Raw genomic sequence first — 15,496 nt, forward strand, 5'->3', positions numbered from 1 at the left:
CGATTCTGCCCATCACCTTTCTCTCCGTACCATCGAATGCCTTCACGATGTTCTGGCACTCCTTCATGTGAGAGCTGTCTATAGGTAATCTGTTCAGCATGGTCAATGGCAAGACGTTCAATGCCGGTCCATTGTCGATCAATACGCCTGGCAGCGTATACCCTTTACATCGTGTGGTGATATACAGAGCTTTAATCGACCCTATGCCCCCGGGTGGTATCTCGTCATCATTAAAGAAGATATAATTGTCGGCACTTATGTTGCTCACCAACCGGTCCAACTTGTTAACAGAGATATCATTGGCAACATATGTCTCGTTTAAGACTTTCATTAGTGCGCTACGATGAACTTCCGAGCTTAGAAGCAATGCCAGCACTGAAATGCGGGCTGGTTGTTTACGTAGCTGTTCCACCACACTGTATTCGCTATGCTTTAGGAATTTTAAAAACTCCTTGGCCTCCTCTTTGTTAACTGGCTCATTAACAAGTTTGGTTGCTTTTCCCTTCATTTCCTCGACCACCTGGGCTTTTTCTTTTGTGGGCTGTTCCTCCTCATTCACCATATCGTAACGCCTCCCACTACGTGTATAGGAGCCTCTGTCTTGATCCCCTCTTGAAGCCCCAACCGGGCTCTCTTTTTCCGGCATCGTCACACTGTAATCATAATTCCATGGGACCTTTTTGCTGTCTTTGTAAGGGAAGACTGCAGGTCTTTGGATTATGACCCTCGGTGGCATTTATACTCCAGCTTCATTATTTTTGGGTCTCAAAATGATCACCACGGGATAATTAGGTACTTGATTCTGCGCCTTCGATTCTCCCTCGGATGCGCATACATTTCCCTTTATCAGGCTTTTAGCTTCTTCATAGAATTCCATTTCTTTGTTATTTATCATGTTCTGCACGAGGGCCCTGAATTCTACACATTCTTGGATTTCATGCCCCACATCGTCATGAAACTCACAGTAGTTTCTCTCTTCTTCGGTTTCTTCCCTTGGATCCAATGCTATCAATCATCTCTTGGCCATCTCCTTCCATACCCGCCTCAACGGGGTCCTGACTTCTACCACCTCATACTTGGTCTTCTTGTTCAAGCCTTCACTTATCCCATTCACTCCTTGGTCGGTATGATTAGGAAGTGGGTTTCCTACTACATTGGGCGTGGCTGGGTCATCAAATCTCACGATTCCCACCTTAATGAGTCTTTCAACCACTTTCTTGAATGCAGTACAATTTTCGATTGAGTGCCCGGTAATTTCTGCGTGGTATTCACATTGGGCATTTGTGTCATACCATTTGGGATACGGGCCTGCAGTGGCTCCAGGTAGAAAGGGGATACCACATGAGCGTTGAACAGGTTCTGGTACAACTCCCTATACGTCATGGGTGTATTGTGGCCTTTCTGTGTTCTTCCTCGCATTGGATTCTTGTCTTACAGAGCTTTGTTGATTGGTAGTCACCGTTTTGGGTTGATTTACGGTAATTGACTTGGGCTGCCCCTTGTTGAATGTGCTCGTGTTGTTCACTTCATTGTTTTTTTTTCCTCGGGGCTGACTTCCTAGCACTCTTTCTCAATTTTATCTTGCCGCTCCTTACAGCATTTTCGATCATTTCTCCCATCATCACTATGTCGGAGAAGCTCTTGGTGGCGCTTCCTAACATATGCGTGATAAAAGAGGCTTTCAAGGTATTAATAAAGAGCATTGTCGTCTCTTTTTCTAGAAGTGGAGGCTGAACTTGTATGGCCACTTCTCTCCACCTTTGTGCATACTGTCTGAAGCTTTCATTTGACTTTTTCTCCATATTCTAGAGAGTGATTTTGTCGGGGGTCATGTCCGTCACATGACTGTATTGCTTCATAAAGGCCTGAGCCAGGTCATTCCATGAGTTAATTTTAGCTCGGCTTAATTGGTTATACCACTTGGACGCCGCCCCAACCAGACTATCTTGAAAGCAATGGATTAATAGCTAGTCGTTGTTAACATATCCCATCATTCGCCTGCAGAATATAGTGATGTGGGCTTCAGGGTAGCTCGTTCCATTGTATTTCTCGAATTCGGGCATTTTGAACTTAGGGGGAAGGACTAAATCTGGGACTAGACTCAGGTCTTTAGCATCAATCCCTTAATGATGATCCGTGCTTTCCATGGCTTTAAATTTCTCCTCGAGCCATCTACAACGTTCTTCTAATTGTTTTTGCGAATCCATCCTCGCCTTTTCTTCTTCAGCGATTTCATCCAAGTCAGGAACGGGCGAATAGTTCGGGTTGTTGATGAAGTTAGAGCCTGAGCTAGTTTGGAAATTCGTCGGTATTGAAGCTCCAGCTTGAACCTGCTGGGGTATGATCGTGACAGATGGTTCGGTAGGTTAATCTCAGGCTTCATCGGTAGATGTGTCGGCGTGAAGCCAGGGGGTATTGATGATCCTCATTAGTTTCTTCAACTTTGTCCATAGGGCCCTTTCCCTTATCGGTTCCTCCCAACAGCAATTTGGATAGCTGGGACATTATTTCTCTTTGGGATTCCATCATTTGCTCTTTCATCTCTCGCTGAATCTTGGCTAGCTACTCTTGCATCTGAGACTGCATTTGTTCTTGCCTGTCTTTTTGCATCTGCTCCAATTTCTCGAGTCTCTTATCCATTGATTTTTTCCTTGTACCGTAAGGGTGTGTGGTTGGTTGGTTTTCGTTGGTTTCCAGGTTACTGAAATAAGTTAATTAATTAGAAGACTCTTATGGCCTTTAATACGTAATGATATGATGTAATGCAAATGCATGAATGTAAATGAGGCATTAATTTTGATTCAATTGCCCTTAGAAAATTTTACTTGAAAATAAAATATTTTACATAAAGTCAAGTTACAAATAAAATTTCGCTCTAATACTCAAAGTCCTAATTTTTCTAAGCAATGAGGCCAGCTCCTGCCCGCGCTCTGACTCCAACTCATATTTTACGCTTAGTTTGTCTGCCTAAACTGCTAAAGTTTGCAAGTAGTCTGCTACTTCCCGGATCTGGGTTATAGCTTCCTCCATAAGGTAATCTCTGTTTCTGACTTGGTCTTGCGCATGGTGAAGCTGCTCCTTCCAACGATCCTCGTTTGCCTCGAAAAACTGGATCCGCATCTCACAATTTTGCAGTGACGCCTCTAAGTTTTCTATTCTTCCTTTTATTTCTTGTATTTTGCTCAAACTTGCCCTCAATTCTGTCGCAGTGTTGTGGTTTCGGTACTGATGTAGGGACTTCTCAAGTTCTGCCACTCTAGCCCTTAATTGCCCTCGCTTATTTCTGCTTTCTGACAGACTTTTCTCGAAATCTTCGTTTCGTGCTTGAGCTTCTCGGAATTTCCTTTCCCACCGGTCGGTATTGGCCTTTTCTTCCCAAATTTCATGCGCCATTGTTCGGAAGTCTTACCTAAGCCCGAAGTCCTCATAGATAGGCGTAACTTCTTGTAGTCCGTTTTCAAACTGTCTAGATCTTCTTCGGCCTTAATTTTTCCTTTTCTCCACTTTTCAGCCTCTGACCTCTGGACATCAGCTTCTAACCTTAGGTGCATCTTCTCTTCCTCCAATTGTTCGATCTTCTTCCCAAGCTCCAAACTCTTCTTCTCGAAATCTTGCCTTATAATCTCTAATTCTGATGGGGCGAGTTGTAATTGTTCCCCGATAGGTCGAGCATTCTCCAAGCTTGGCCTAGGAATATTATCATTAATCCTTTTCTTAAACCACTCGCTGTACTCGGGTGTTACCATAGAACCGACGGCTAACCTCTTCATCCAACAAGTCTACTTCCAAGCATCTGATAATTCCTGAACTCTCTTCTTGTAATGTGCACCTTTAAACGAGAATTCACTCTGAGTAAATCCGTGGGCCGTGGGTATAAACTGCCTCGACTTATATTACCTCAAGGCTATCAACGGAGTATATGCGGTAGCTCCACAAATTCCTAACAACGGCACCCAATCAAAGCTACCACATCGGTTCATGATCTCATTAGGAACCATCCAATAAGCTCTCCACTCGATATCCTCCTCCTTGAGGTTCTGAAAAATATCCATCCACTTCTCCTCCGAGATATCCTCTCTCCTCTGTATAGCTGCCTCTTCTTTCAAAGGGGAATAACCTTCAGAAAAGACTCGATATGAAACCTTATCCACCTTCCAAAAGTGCCCATGAAACCATACCATCAATAGTTGAGCACATCCAATAAATCACCCATCGCCTGTCTTCCGACATGAGCTCAAAGATTTGAACATTTCTGCCAATATTGTCGGTACTGGTGTGATTCCCTTTTCAAGACGGTCAAACAAGTCAATGACCGCCTCGTCCACGTGCCTCAAAGCCTTAGGAAAGATCACTAATCCGTAGATGCTTAAGGCAAATATATCGACCCTCTTTCTTTCGTCTGGATGAGTCAAGATCAAATCTCGCAAATTCTCCCAAGTGACACATTTGCTATCTCCTTTTTGCTGAATCCGAGTAGTGACCCAAGGCTCGCTCATCCCAGAAATGCTCATCAGTTTCTTCATGAAAGCCTGATTACTAAAAACCCAGGCATAAGTCTTCCGGACCTGAATCTTTGGACATCTAAGCAGCGTAGTGTATTCCTCCATGGTAGGTACCAAATCCACTTCTCCAAAAGTGAAACACTTGTACGCAGAATTCCAAAACTGCACCAAGGCTCGGAACAAATGCTTATCCACTCTAATATCTAGCAAGTAGGATATGTCACCATAGCTTTGGTAAAACAACTGCTTGATCCTTTCATCCCAACGAACCCAAATGTCTCTCAACTCTTGCAGCTCATTCTGTACTACATTGACGTGAGTGAAATCCTGCAGCTCCGACACATACCCTTTTGCCAAGCCATCCCCTCTCTCAGATTGTAGCCTTTCTGACCAAGCACGAACGGTCGCATTATCCTCGACTTTACTAAGAAATTCATTCTCCATGTCAAATTTTCTAGCTTAGTAATTGAATATAGATTAACGCCTCCTTTACTATGCAATGTCATACAAAAAAGACAATCAAAACAAAACATAGGTTAGTATCAAATAATAGTGATAGAATGCAAGCACATAAATGGTGATTATAACGTATATACGGGTAAGTACTAAGGCTCGACGCGGCTCCACCCAAGGATAGCTCCTAAAGTTCACTATATGTGGTTTAGTTCTAGGAAAAGGGGTACCCGAACCAGCAGATTCCTTAATCCTCACCCATTATAGGCTCATATAGATCGAGTTTGGTTCGGGGGGATACATTTCCCTATGACCATGCGGAGATGAAAATATCACGAAATCATAGGTACAGATGTACCCCGGAAGCAATCCACTAGCCCATGCGGAGGTGAAAACCTCACGAAAGCGTAGTTTCTTACTCCCACTTAGAAGGTGTGACCACAGTGGCCATGCAATGAAATGCAGTGCTATTCTACAAGACCCACACCAAAACAATCATACAATCAAATGCAATCGAAAGATAGATGGTTTTTAAAATAAATTTTCGGTCTTTTAACAAAAGGACAGTAGATAATGGATTTTTATGGCTCGACTCTCAAGTTCAATCCCCAGTGGAATCGCCAAGCTGTCGAAACCATCCTTCGATTAAAAAAAGTTTTAATATTTTAAATTTGATGAAAATACGAGGGGGATCGACTTTTTGGAAAAGAGAAATATGGAGTCGCCACCGATTTTTTATTTTAGTGTGATCGGATCACTTAAAAGATGAGGTGAGTTTAATAAAACATTTTTTGATTTATTAAAACACGATTTTGGTCTTACGAAAATGTGAGAAAATGGGTTCTGGAGTCGGTTATGCATGAGGAAGGATTAGCACCCTCACTATGCCCAAAATTGGTACCAAATCGATTAAATATTGTCCTTATGTCAAAGCTTAAAAAATGTTTTTGAAATGTGGTTCTTATCAATAACGTTTAAATAACCGAGTGGGTTACCAAAATCTTCTTGTTTCAACATCCGAAAGTCTAAAATTTTGAAATTAACAAAAGGATTCCCAACTGTTTGGTCCAACGAAAAACCGAAACCCAGCACAGTAGGGCACGATTCCTCTATTTTCCAAACATTGTCCATTGCCTTACCTTAAAAAATAAGTGTGAAATTCCGAAAGGATCCTTGATGGTTTTGAGCAAATGAAAAAGCGCAACCCAGCACGATAGGGCTCGATTCTCAAGTTGCCAAATATCGAACATCACCTTCGTTTTGAAAGGTTTTTAATAATTATGAATAGAGACCTGAAGGAATACTCGATTGTTTTGAACAAACGAGAAATCACAACCCAGCACGATAAGGCATGATTCCTGAATTATCAAACACCGAGTATTGCCCTCATTTTAAAGGATTTTTAAAAGAGCCGAGTGAAATTTTGAAGGGATATTTGATTACTTTAAACAATCGAGAAATTGCTACTCAACACGTTAGGGCGCGATCCCACGAAATGCCAACTACCACATATCGCCTTCGTTTTAGGGATTTTAAAAGACACGAGCGAAATTTTAAAGTGATATTCGATTATTTTGAGCAAATACAAAATTGCAACCCAACACGTTAAAGCACGATTCCGCGAATTACCAAACATCAAATCTCATCTTCGTTTAAGGGATTTTAAAAGATATGAATAAAATTTCAAAGGAAAATTCAATTATTTTGAGCAAATGCGAAATTATAACCCAACACGTTACGGCACGATTCCACGAATTGCCGAACATCAAATCTCATCTTCGTTTAAGGGATTTTAAAAGATATGAATAAAATTTCGAAGGGAAATTAGATTATCTTGAGCAAATGCAAAATTGCAACCCAACACGTTAAGGCACGATTCCGCGAATTGCCGAACATCAAATTTCGTCTTCGTTTTGAAGAATTTTTGGATGAATGATTATAGAGCTAGCTTAAGACCTATTAATTCGATTTAAAATAGGACGAAATTAATCATAAAATTTGGATTTTATAAAACCACATTTCGAAAATCAAATAAAATCGGTGGATGGGGTAAACGTGCATATGAGATACAATCGATTAATGAAATAAAAAAAAGTATAGCTAATCCTAAAAAAACGCAACCTGATTACAATAGCGCATGGAGGATAATAATACAATGACAAAGATGATAATATGACAACCATTCAAGCGAAACAAAACATACGATAGTATGCCACAATAATAAACAACATATGATATAGATTAACCGATACAAGATATGAAAAATAATATAGCAATTAGAAACTAATGCACTATAAAATGATTTTTAAATAATAACGAATAAATGGGCCCATACATAAGTCGACATATTTGCATGAAAGCTATAGATAGCTATATGATTTTTTTTGGAACAAATATTATAGAATAAAAATTTGAATCAAATTACATGTAACATGTTTTAAACATGAATTTATTTAAAAGTTAACAAAATATATGATAGTACAAAAAAATATATGACACAAAAAAATATATGACAAAAACATGAGGCCCAAAATAGATTTATAAAAAAAAAATGTACATATAAACTTATAAAAGAATGAGATTAAAATTAGTACATATATATAATTTTAAATTGGTTTTTAAAAAAACATACCTATCCTCATATCAAAATATTTAAATAATAGGCTATATAAAACACAAAAACAATATAATATAAAGAAATAAAAACATGGATAACGATAATAATTTTATAATTAAAAGCTCTTAACGTTATTTCATATATATATATAGAAAATGTTTGGTAAATTATAAAGCGAAAGGTGTTTTAAAATAAAATCTATTAAAATAACAAAGGGTATTAATGTGTATATGTATATACAAATTTCAAAGAGAACACATGTAAATTCCTAAAGAACGATAATGTGTAGATTTAATGAAATATATATATATGCCGAATATATGTACTAATATAGGCAAATGGAAAGATAATTTTATGGAAAACATGTGTGTATAAACAAAATGTATTATCGTGACAAAGTATATGCTAAAATACATAATTAGAATAAAACATTGTATGTATGAAGCATTAGGATTTTTTGTAAAACATATATATGCCTAATAACACTAAAGAAATAAACATCCAAGATATATGAAGAATGATAATAATCTTACAAAAAAACAAATTTATAACACTAAAAAGTTTGTCATAGCTGCTTAAAAATATACTAGTAAGTAAATAAAAGAAATTATAAAGTTATAAAATAAAAGACCTAATTAAAATTAAACTAAAACACACAAGGTAAAATTGAAAATAAACAAAAACAGTGGAGGGACCAATAGTCCATGCGCGGAAACAGCTAGGGACTACAACTGACAATATACCAGATCCCAAAAGGCTGTATTCAAGCGCGGGTCCATTTGCAAACGTGTATAAATTACATAGCTAAATTAATAAAAATAAAAAAATAAATGAGAGCCAAACGAAACATGGTGCAACAGGGAGGGACCGATGCTGTAAATAGACCCTCTTCGTGAAAACGCGCGGGTCGTCGGGGCAGCTAAACGGATCAGGTCGGGGCTCCATCCTACGACGTCGTTTTTGAGCCATTGTAATGGGCTTGAAACGGCGTCGCTTTTAACCCTTTAAAAGGGCTGAAGACTGAGTCATTCAGCCGAACCCTAGCCCCTTCCCCTCTCTCGTTGCTCAATCGACCTCCAAGTCCTCCTTTTAGCACTAATTCGTCACTACGAGCGACGGTCTGTGCATCCGAGCCCTAAAAAAGGGGTTTTCGCCTTTGAAACCCCCATTTAGACTTTGATTTCGACGAAGTAAAAGGGGGGACGACGGTTAGCTTCGCAAGGTAAGCTCCTCTTTCACCGTTCCTTTGTTCATCTCTTTATTTTCAAAACGATAATGGTGAATGACCCCCAAACCAGAAACGCAATGATATATGGAAAACTAAGAGGACTCGAGGAAGAAAAGAAATCACCTCTGCTTTTTTTTTGTGCGTATTCGTATTGCTTTTGTTCGAAAAAAAATCTCTCTTTACAGTATCTGTTTGTATATTTTTGTTGCGTAAATGCGCGTCCCCCCCCATTACAATGAACATTTTCTGGCTTTATATCCGAAACGAAAGAAAAACAAATAAAAGAAAAATAATATTTTCTCTTTTGTCTCTGTTTGTTGCTGCGTTTGTCTTGTTCGCAGGTACGGAGCAGAGGACATGCGCTGGCAAATTGGTGCGGGGCGTACGGGGTGGTGCTGGCGTGTGTACAGGAGCATGCGTGGCGCCAGGAGGAGTGTACAGTGCCTGGAGGCTGCTGAGGTTGCTACGGCTTGAGGACCCCTTTTGCCCTAGGGTTTGCCAAAGCTGAGCATGGGTTTCGGGCTGTTTGGGTCTGTTCCAGTTAGTGGGCCCTTGTATTTGGGCTATGGGGCTACTGGTTTTTTGTAATTGGACTAAAGTATTTAAGGGACTGTTATAATTTTTTATTTTATGTTTTTTTTTTGGTTTATTTGGGACGGGCAAATTTGGCCCATTACAATGTATATAGGATCAAGCTAATTTTACTATGAATAATATATGTTCATGTAGATATAAAACATTTGAATGAAATATTATATAAAGATATTAAAATAATATAAAAAAGACTTCAAACTCATTGTACAAAGAAAACTATAGGTATAAAATCATGGATTTAGTAATGTGTATAGATTAAATATAGGTATCAATAAATATATATACATATATAATAATAATTTAAAAGATATATTATGTAGGACTATATAATAAAATACAAGAATAAATTTAAAAGAAATTGTAGGTATAAAATAATGTAAGATTAATAATATATATGAAATAAAATTAACTTTAGTCATGAATTGTATATGTATAATAATGTGCAAAGAAACGTTTGTAATATTATACGAAAGTATTAAAATGTTATGAGATAAAAATAATAATAACTTTAAAACAAAACACAATTATCCAAGTAGCTAAAAATATAAAAAAAAATAATTAAACAGGGACAAAAAAATGTGAAATGACTTCTTGGAAAAATGTTGCAACAAATACTTAAAGAGATAATTTACAAATAAAATATTCAAAAAAGGACCAACGTGCAATGCGCGCAAATGTACAGGGACAAAATCTGGAAATATACCAGGCCCCTAAAACGCAGCACACAAGTGCGGACTAAAATGAAATAGCGCACAGACTTTTGGGGAAAATTAAAAAAAACACATAAAATGCCAATAGGGGTCAGCTGAAATGCGGCGCAAAAGTGAGGGATTAACTGCACAAATTTCCCATTTGAAGCATAGAGGCGCGGATCCGGGTCCTGGAACGAGTCGACGCGCGGACCCCCTCCACTAAACAACGCCGTTTTTAAATCAGCCATTAAAACTTCTTTTCACTTATTCCTTTATTTAAACCTAGCAAACCCTTTAATTGAAATGAACTTTGAATGCTGCTAGGGTTTCAATTAATAGCTGCCGAACCCATCATTCGATTTGATGGACGACAGTGTACGAGCAGAGACCAGATCTTGCCAAAGAAAGCCTCGCCCATGGAGGTTCCGTAAGTTTACTTCTTTTTCTCTCCTTTTTTAAAAAAAAAAACTTAAGATCCTATGCTATTCTGCCAAAAAAAAGTGAAATTCGACAACAAAAAACCAAAGAAAACAACCCTCGCCCCGAATCCCCATATTTCTGAAACATATAGGCTTTCATCAATGTTGTTTCAAGTATTCTTTTCATTTTCCATGCTAAAAAATTGCAAGCAAATCGAAAGAAAAGGGGAAAAAAGAAAAAAGAAAAAAGAAAAAGGATTTGAAATCACCTTTCAAAGTTTTGATTGCTTTTTTTTCTATGTATTCAGTATGCGTATCCGTAAAAAAAGGGAAACCTTACAATCGAAAATCAAAAGGGCTTTATAGCCGAATAATCAAAAGAAAAAAATTCAAAAGCTTTCTATTGGCTGCTGCTCTTGCTGCTGTTTTTGTTTTCTTTCGTGGGTACGGAGTGCATGGCGCGTGTACCGGGGCCATGTGCTGGCGTACGGAGGCATGGGCGTGGCTGTGGTGCCAGGAGGCCGTAAGGTGCTGGAGGCTGGGGCTTGGCTGCGTCGTAAGAGGCAAAAACCCTAGGGTTTCGGTTTAAAATATTTTGGGCCATTTGGGCCGATGCAATTTTTGTGCTAGGTTTATTTTATTTGGGCTTGTATTGGGTTTGGGTTTAATGGGCTGAACTGTTAATGGGCTGTTTTAATATCTGGATTTTTTTTGTTTATTTATTATTTTGGTTTTGATTTTCTGTTCTTGTAAAAATATTGTAAATGAAATAAAATTAGATAAATTGTATGAGAAAAAATTGAAAATTACATGGAAAAAATGATAATTTAAATGAAATGAGAAAAAAATAAATTGAAATGAAACGGTACAAAATTTAAATGAAAATTGAAAGAAAGATAAATTTAAATGAAATGAGGAAAAATTTTAATTGAAATGAAATAAGAAAAAAATGAAATTAAATTTGAAAGAAAGATAAATTTAAATGAAATGGGAGAAACTTTTAATTTAAATAAGATGAGAAAAAAATTAAATGGAAAGATAGATAATTTTAAAAAATGACAAAAAAAATTAAATTTGCATTGAAAAATTGAAAATTTAAATGAAATAAGGAAAAAATAAAAACAAAAATAATATAAATGAATTGAGAAAAAAATAAATTTAAATTGAAAAAAAAATTTAAATGAAATGAAATTAGAATGAAATGAAGTTGAAATGAAATAAAATGAAGATGAAATGAAAATGAAAAGAAATGAAAAAAAAAAGAGTTTGACATGACTAATATGCAGGCCTGACATGCATCACCTAAGTATAGGCCTGACAATGGCCTTGCAATGGCCGACTTCAGCTTGCTTTTTAAAAGTCGAAATGCCTTTTATCAAGCCAGATAAATGTGGTGTCAGCCTTAAAAAATTCAAAAAAAATAATATGAGAAAATATAAAAATATGAAAAAAAAATTAACAAATTTTAAATTTAAATTGACAAAAATAAAATATAAAAAAATTTAAAAAATAGATGAAAAAAATTAAATAACCCTGATATTAAGACCACTTCTAATTAATTTGAAAAAAATATTAATATGAAAAAAATAATATAAAATGAATTGAAAAAAAATAATATGAAAAAAATAATATGAAAAGAAAATAATAATATGAAATGAATTGAAAAAAAAATACTTGAAATGAAATAAAATTAAATTAAAATGAAAAATAAAAGAGTTGACAAGACCCATCTATGACACCTGTGTCAGACCTGTGAATTGGCCAGCCATTTCATACCTTCTTTTACTTTTTTTTTATTTCATTTTTTTTCCAATTTGGCCCTTGAAGCCAAATAGTCCCCCACTATAAATAGGCTACTCCGACGACCATCAACGACCACCGACAACCACCGAGCACCTCCCGATACCTCCGACATTCGCTGTTTACCACCGACGACTGCCGATCACTCCATGGATCCTAATCCTAATGTTCTTTTAAATGACAGCAATCACATTGCAGCTAGGGTGCATCAGGTAAACGAGAAATAAAATGTCTGATTTAATTTTAAATATTCTTTTAAATTCTTTTTTAAACAAGAAATATAACATTATATATTTACTATAAATGTAGGATCTGTACCGAATTGTGAGACCCTGGTGCATGATTCCGGTTCTTTTCTCGATCGAAGAGTTTTACCGTATTTGAATGTAGCAGGTTTTGGGGTAGTCGCATACATTCAGTTATCTGAGCTACGAGCTGATTTAATATCGGCCTTAGTTGAAAGATGGCACCCGAAGACACATACGTTCCACTTCTCGTGTGGAGAGTGGTTACTATTACGCTACAAGGCGTAGCAGTCCAACTAGGGCTGTCTGTAAACGGCGATGCAGTGACCGGGCTTGGAAAAGTGCCCGATTCATGGGGCACTTGCAAGCGATTACTTGGAAGGGTGTCCTCGAACGACGACGAAGGACGATTAACACATATTAAATTTAATTGGTTAAAACAAAACTTCCGACATCTTCCAAGCAGTCCAAAGCAGATGGACATTATCTATGCTACGAGAGCGTTTATTCTTCAACTTATAGGTGGGATACTATTGCCAAACATAAATCAAAATAAAGTCTCAATAACGTATCTCCCCTTATTAGAAGATCTCGAGCATGCCGGAAGATTTAGCTGAGGTTCTACAGTGTTGGCATGCTTATACCGTGAGCTTTGTCGAGCAACAAAGCTGTCTACAAAAACAATGGGCAGTTGCTGCCTTCTACTACAGTCTTGGGCATTATATCGAATGTCATTTCTAGCATCAGTGAGCCACCAACCGTAGTTTTTCAATAGATATAAAAAAATACAAACATTCTTAAGAAATAATACAATTATTTTCAATAGTAGTTTCTTCACAATTAATCATCTTCTGCTTGAATTAGGTCTACGTTGCATCAGTATAGGATAATTGGATATCTGAAACAGTCAGTAAATTTAAAAAGAAACCTTTGCATGGAGACTCTACCAACCTGTTCCAACCACAACCTAGTTGCGGAATAAACACTATTGCATCATAAATAATGTCCATCTGCGTTGGACAACTCGATTAGCCATCTATGGCGCAAATAATCATCCAACCCTTAATGGCATAACCTTTAGGGTGGGCATGACAGTATATAATTCAACTCCGTTAAAACATGACAGTATATAATTCAACCCCGAAATTCGAATGTACACTACGAAAAACTCTCATCTACAATCCTATAGAAAAAACTCATTTGATGATATACTACAAAACACTTTCATTTTGATGGCTCTCTCAAAATTTGTTTCTCATTCCATAAAATTTACACTATCAGAACCTAAACCACTCACTATATATAAGGTTTGGTGCCGGCCATTACAAGGCCAGCACCAAAAAAAACTTTTTTTTTAATACTGAGTCTGGTGCCGGCCATTGACAAGCCAGCACCAAAAAAAATTGTTTAAATACTCCTACAAAAATTTGAATTTTTTAAAGTCTGGCCTGTCAATGGCCAGCACCAAGTACAAGTTAAAAAAAAATTTCTTTTGGCCTTTTACTGGTCGGCACCAAACCTTATAATATATGGTGGGTGGTTTGGCCGGCACCGAACTAGGCTGTGGTTGGAACTGGTTGGTAGAGAGTCTCCATGCAAAAGTATCTCAAGAAATAATGGAAGAAGAAAAGATCTAGAGTTTTTAGGAAGCTGTATTTTTCCAGCTGGTTTTCTGTTTCCTTTTTATATTTTTTAAATTTTTTTGGTGCAGGGACAAATCAATTTAAAGGAAGAAATTTATTTTTTTTTAAATTCCGATTTTAATTAAAAAATAAAATAATTAAATGATAAAGCAATTTAATTAAAAGAGGCCATTAAGAGGCCTGAAATCTGTGATTAACAGGCATCCAAAGCCTGGCCTGCTACGCATTATGAAGCCTGCCATGGCCTGTGTCCCAAGGCTTGAGTCGGCCATCAGAGTTGGACGGGCACAGCCATCGAAATTTTTTGTAAATACTCACCCCTACTTTTAATGGTCGTTCCCGTTCAACTCGGATGGCCGGCATCAGGCCTTGGGACACAGGCCATGGCAGGCTTCATAATACGTAGCAGGCCAGGCTTTGGATGCCTGTTAATCGCCGGTTTCAGGCCTCTTAATGGCCTCTTTTAATTAAATTGCTTTATCATTTAATTATTTTATTTTTTAATTAAAATCAAAATTTTAAAAATAATAAATTTCTTTCTTTAAATTGATTTGTCCCGGAACCAAACAAATTTTAAAAATATAAAAAGGAAACAGAAAACCAGCTGAGAAACTATAGCTTCCTAAAAACTCTAGATCTTTTCTTCTTCCATTATTTCCTAAGATACTTTTGCATGGAGACTCTCTACCAATCGGTTCCAGCCACAGTCTAGTTTGTTGCCGGCCAAACCACCCACTATATATAAGGTTTGGTGCCGGCTGTCGAAACTATTTTTTAAAGGGAATGTTTGAAAAATGGGGATCAACTTTTGAAAAACGAAAACGGGAGTCGCCACCAACCTTTTTAGGTGTGATTGGATCACCTTATAAAACATTTTGGTCTATGAAAATTAAGAAAATAGGTTCGGGAGTCGGTTACGTACGAGGAAGGATTAGAACCCTCGCAACGTCCAAAATTGGTACCAAATTGAATAGTTTTCTGTCTTAATGTCAAAATTTTGAAAGGATTTAAAAATAGGATCTTTTTTTTAAAGTCGGAATTATTTAAGTTGAAAAATCGAGATTCCTTAGCTCCGAAAGAATACAAACATCACATCCAGCATGATAGGACACGATATTCTTAAACTCTCGTAATTGAAATCATCTCGTGATTTACAAAATCTATTTAGAAGGATACTTTAGGCATTTAGACAAACGGGAAATCGCAACCCAGCATGTTAGGGCACTATTTCCTGAATTCCTAAATACAAAAAACATTGCTTCATTTTAGAAAAACTTTTGGATAAAATATGACAATTAAATGA

The 15,496-nt window shown here is 37.0% G+C and overlaps 2 long non-coding RNA genes across 2 annotated transcripts; both read left to right on the plus strand.

Moving 5' to 3' along the window:
* The first annotated feature begins 8,052 nt into the window (after positions 1-8,052).
* On the plus strand, positions 8,053-9,532 carry LOC107962503 (uncharacterized). The gene is made up of 2 exons (XR_001701652.2): positions 8,053-8,794; positions 9,142-9,532. It is a non-coding gene; the product is annotated as an uncharacterized lncRNA (long non-coding RNA).
* Positions 9,533-9,972: 440 nt separating this feature from the next.
* On the plus strand, positions 9,973-11,245 carry LOC107963525 (uncharacterized). Its single transcript, XR_001701960.2, has 2 exons — positions 9,973-10,513; positions 10,814-11,245. It is a non-coding gene; the product is annotated as an uncharacterized lncRNA (long non-coding RNA).
* The last annotated feature ends 4,251 nt before the right edge of the window (positions 11,246-15,496 follow it).

Source organism: Gossypium hirsutum, chromosome A06 (genome assembly GCF_007990345.1).
Source record: "Gossypium hirsutum isolate 1008001.06 chromosome A06, Gossypium_hirsutum_v2.1, whole genome shotgun sequence".
Taxonomy (NCBI): Eukaryota; Viridiplantae; Streptophyta; class Magnoliopsida; order Malvales; family Malvaceae; genus Gossypium; species Gossypium hirsutum.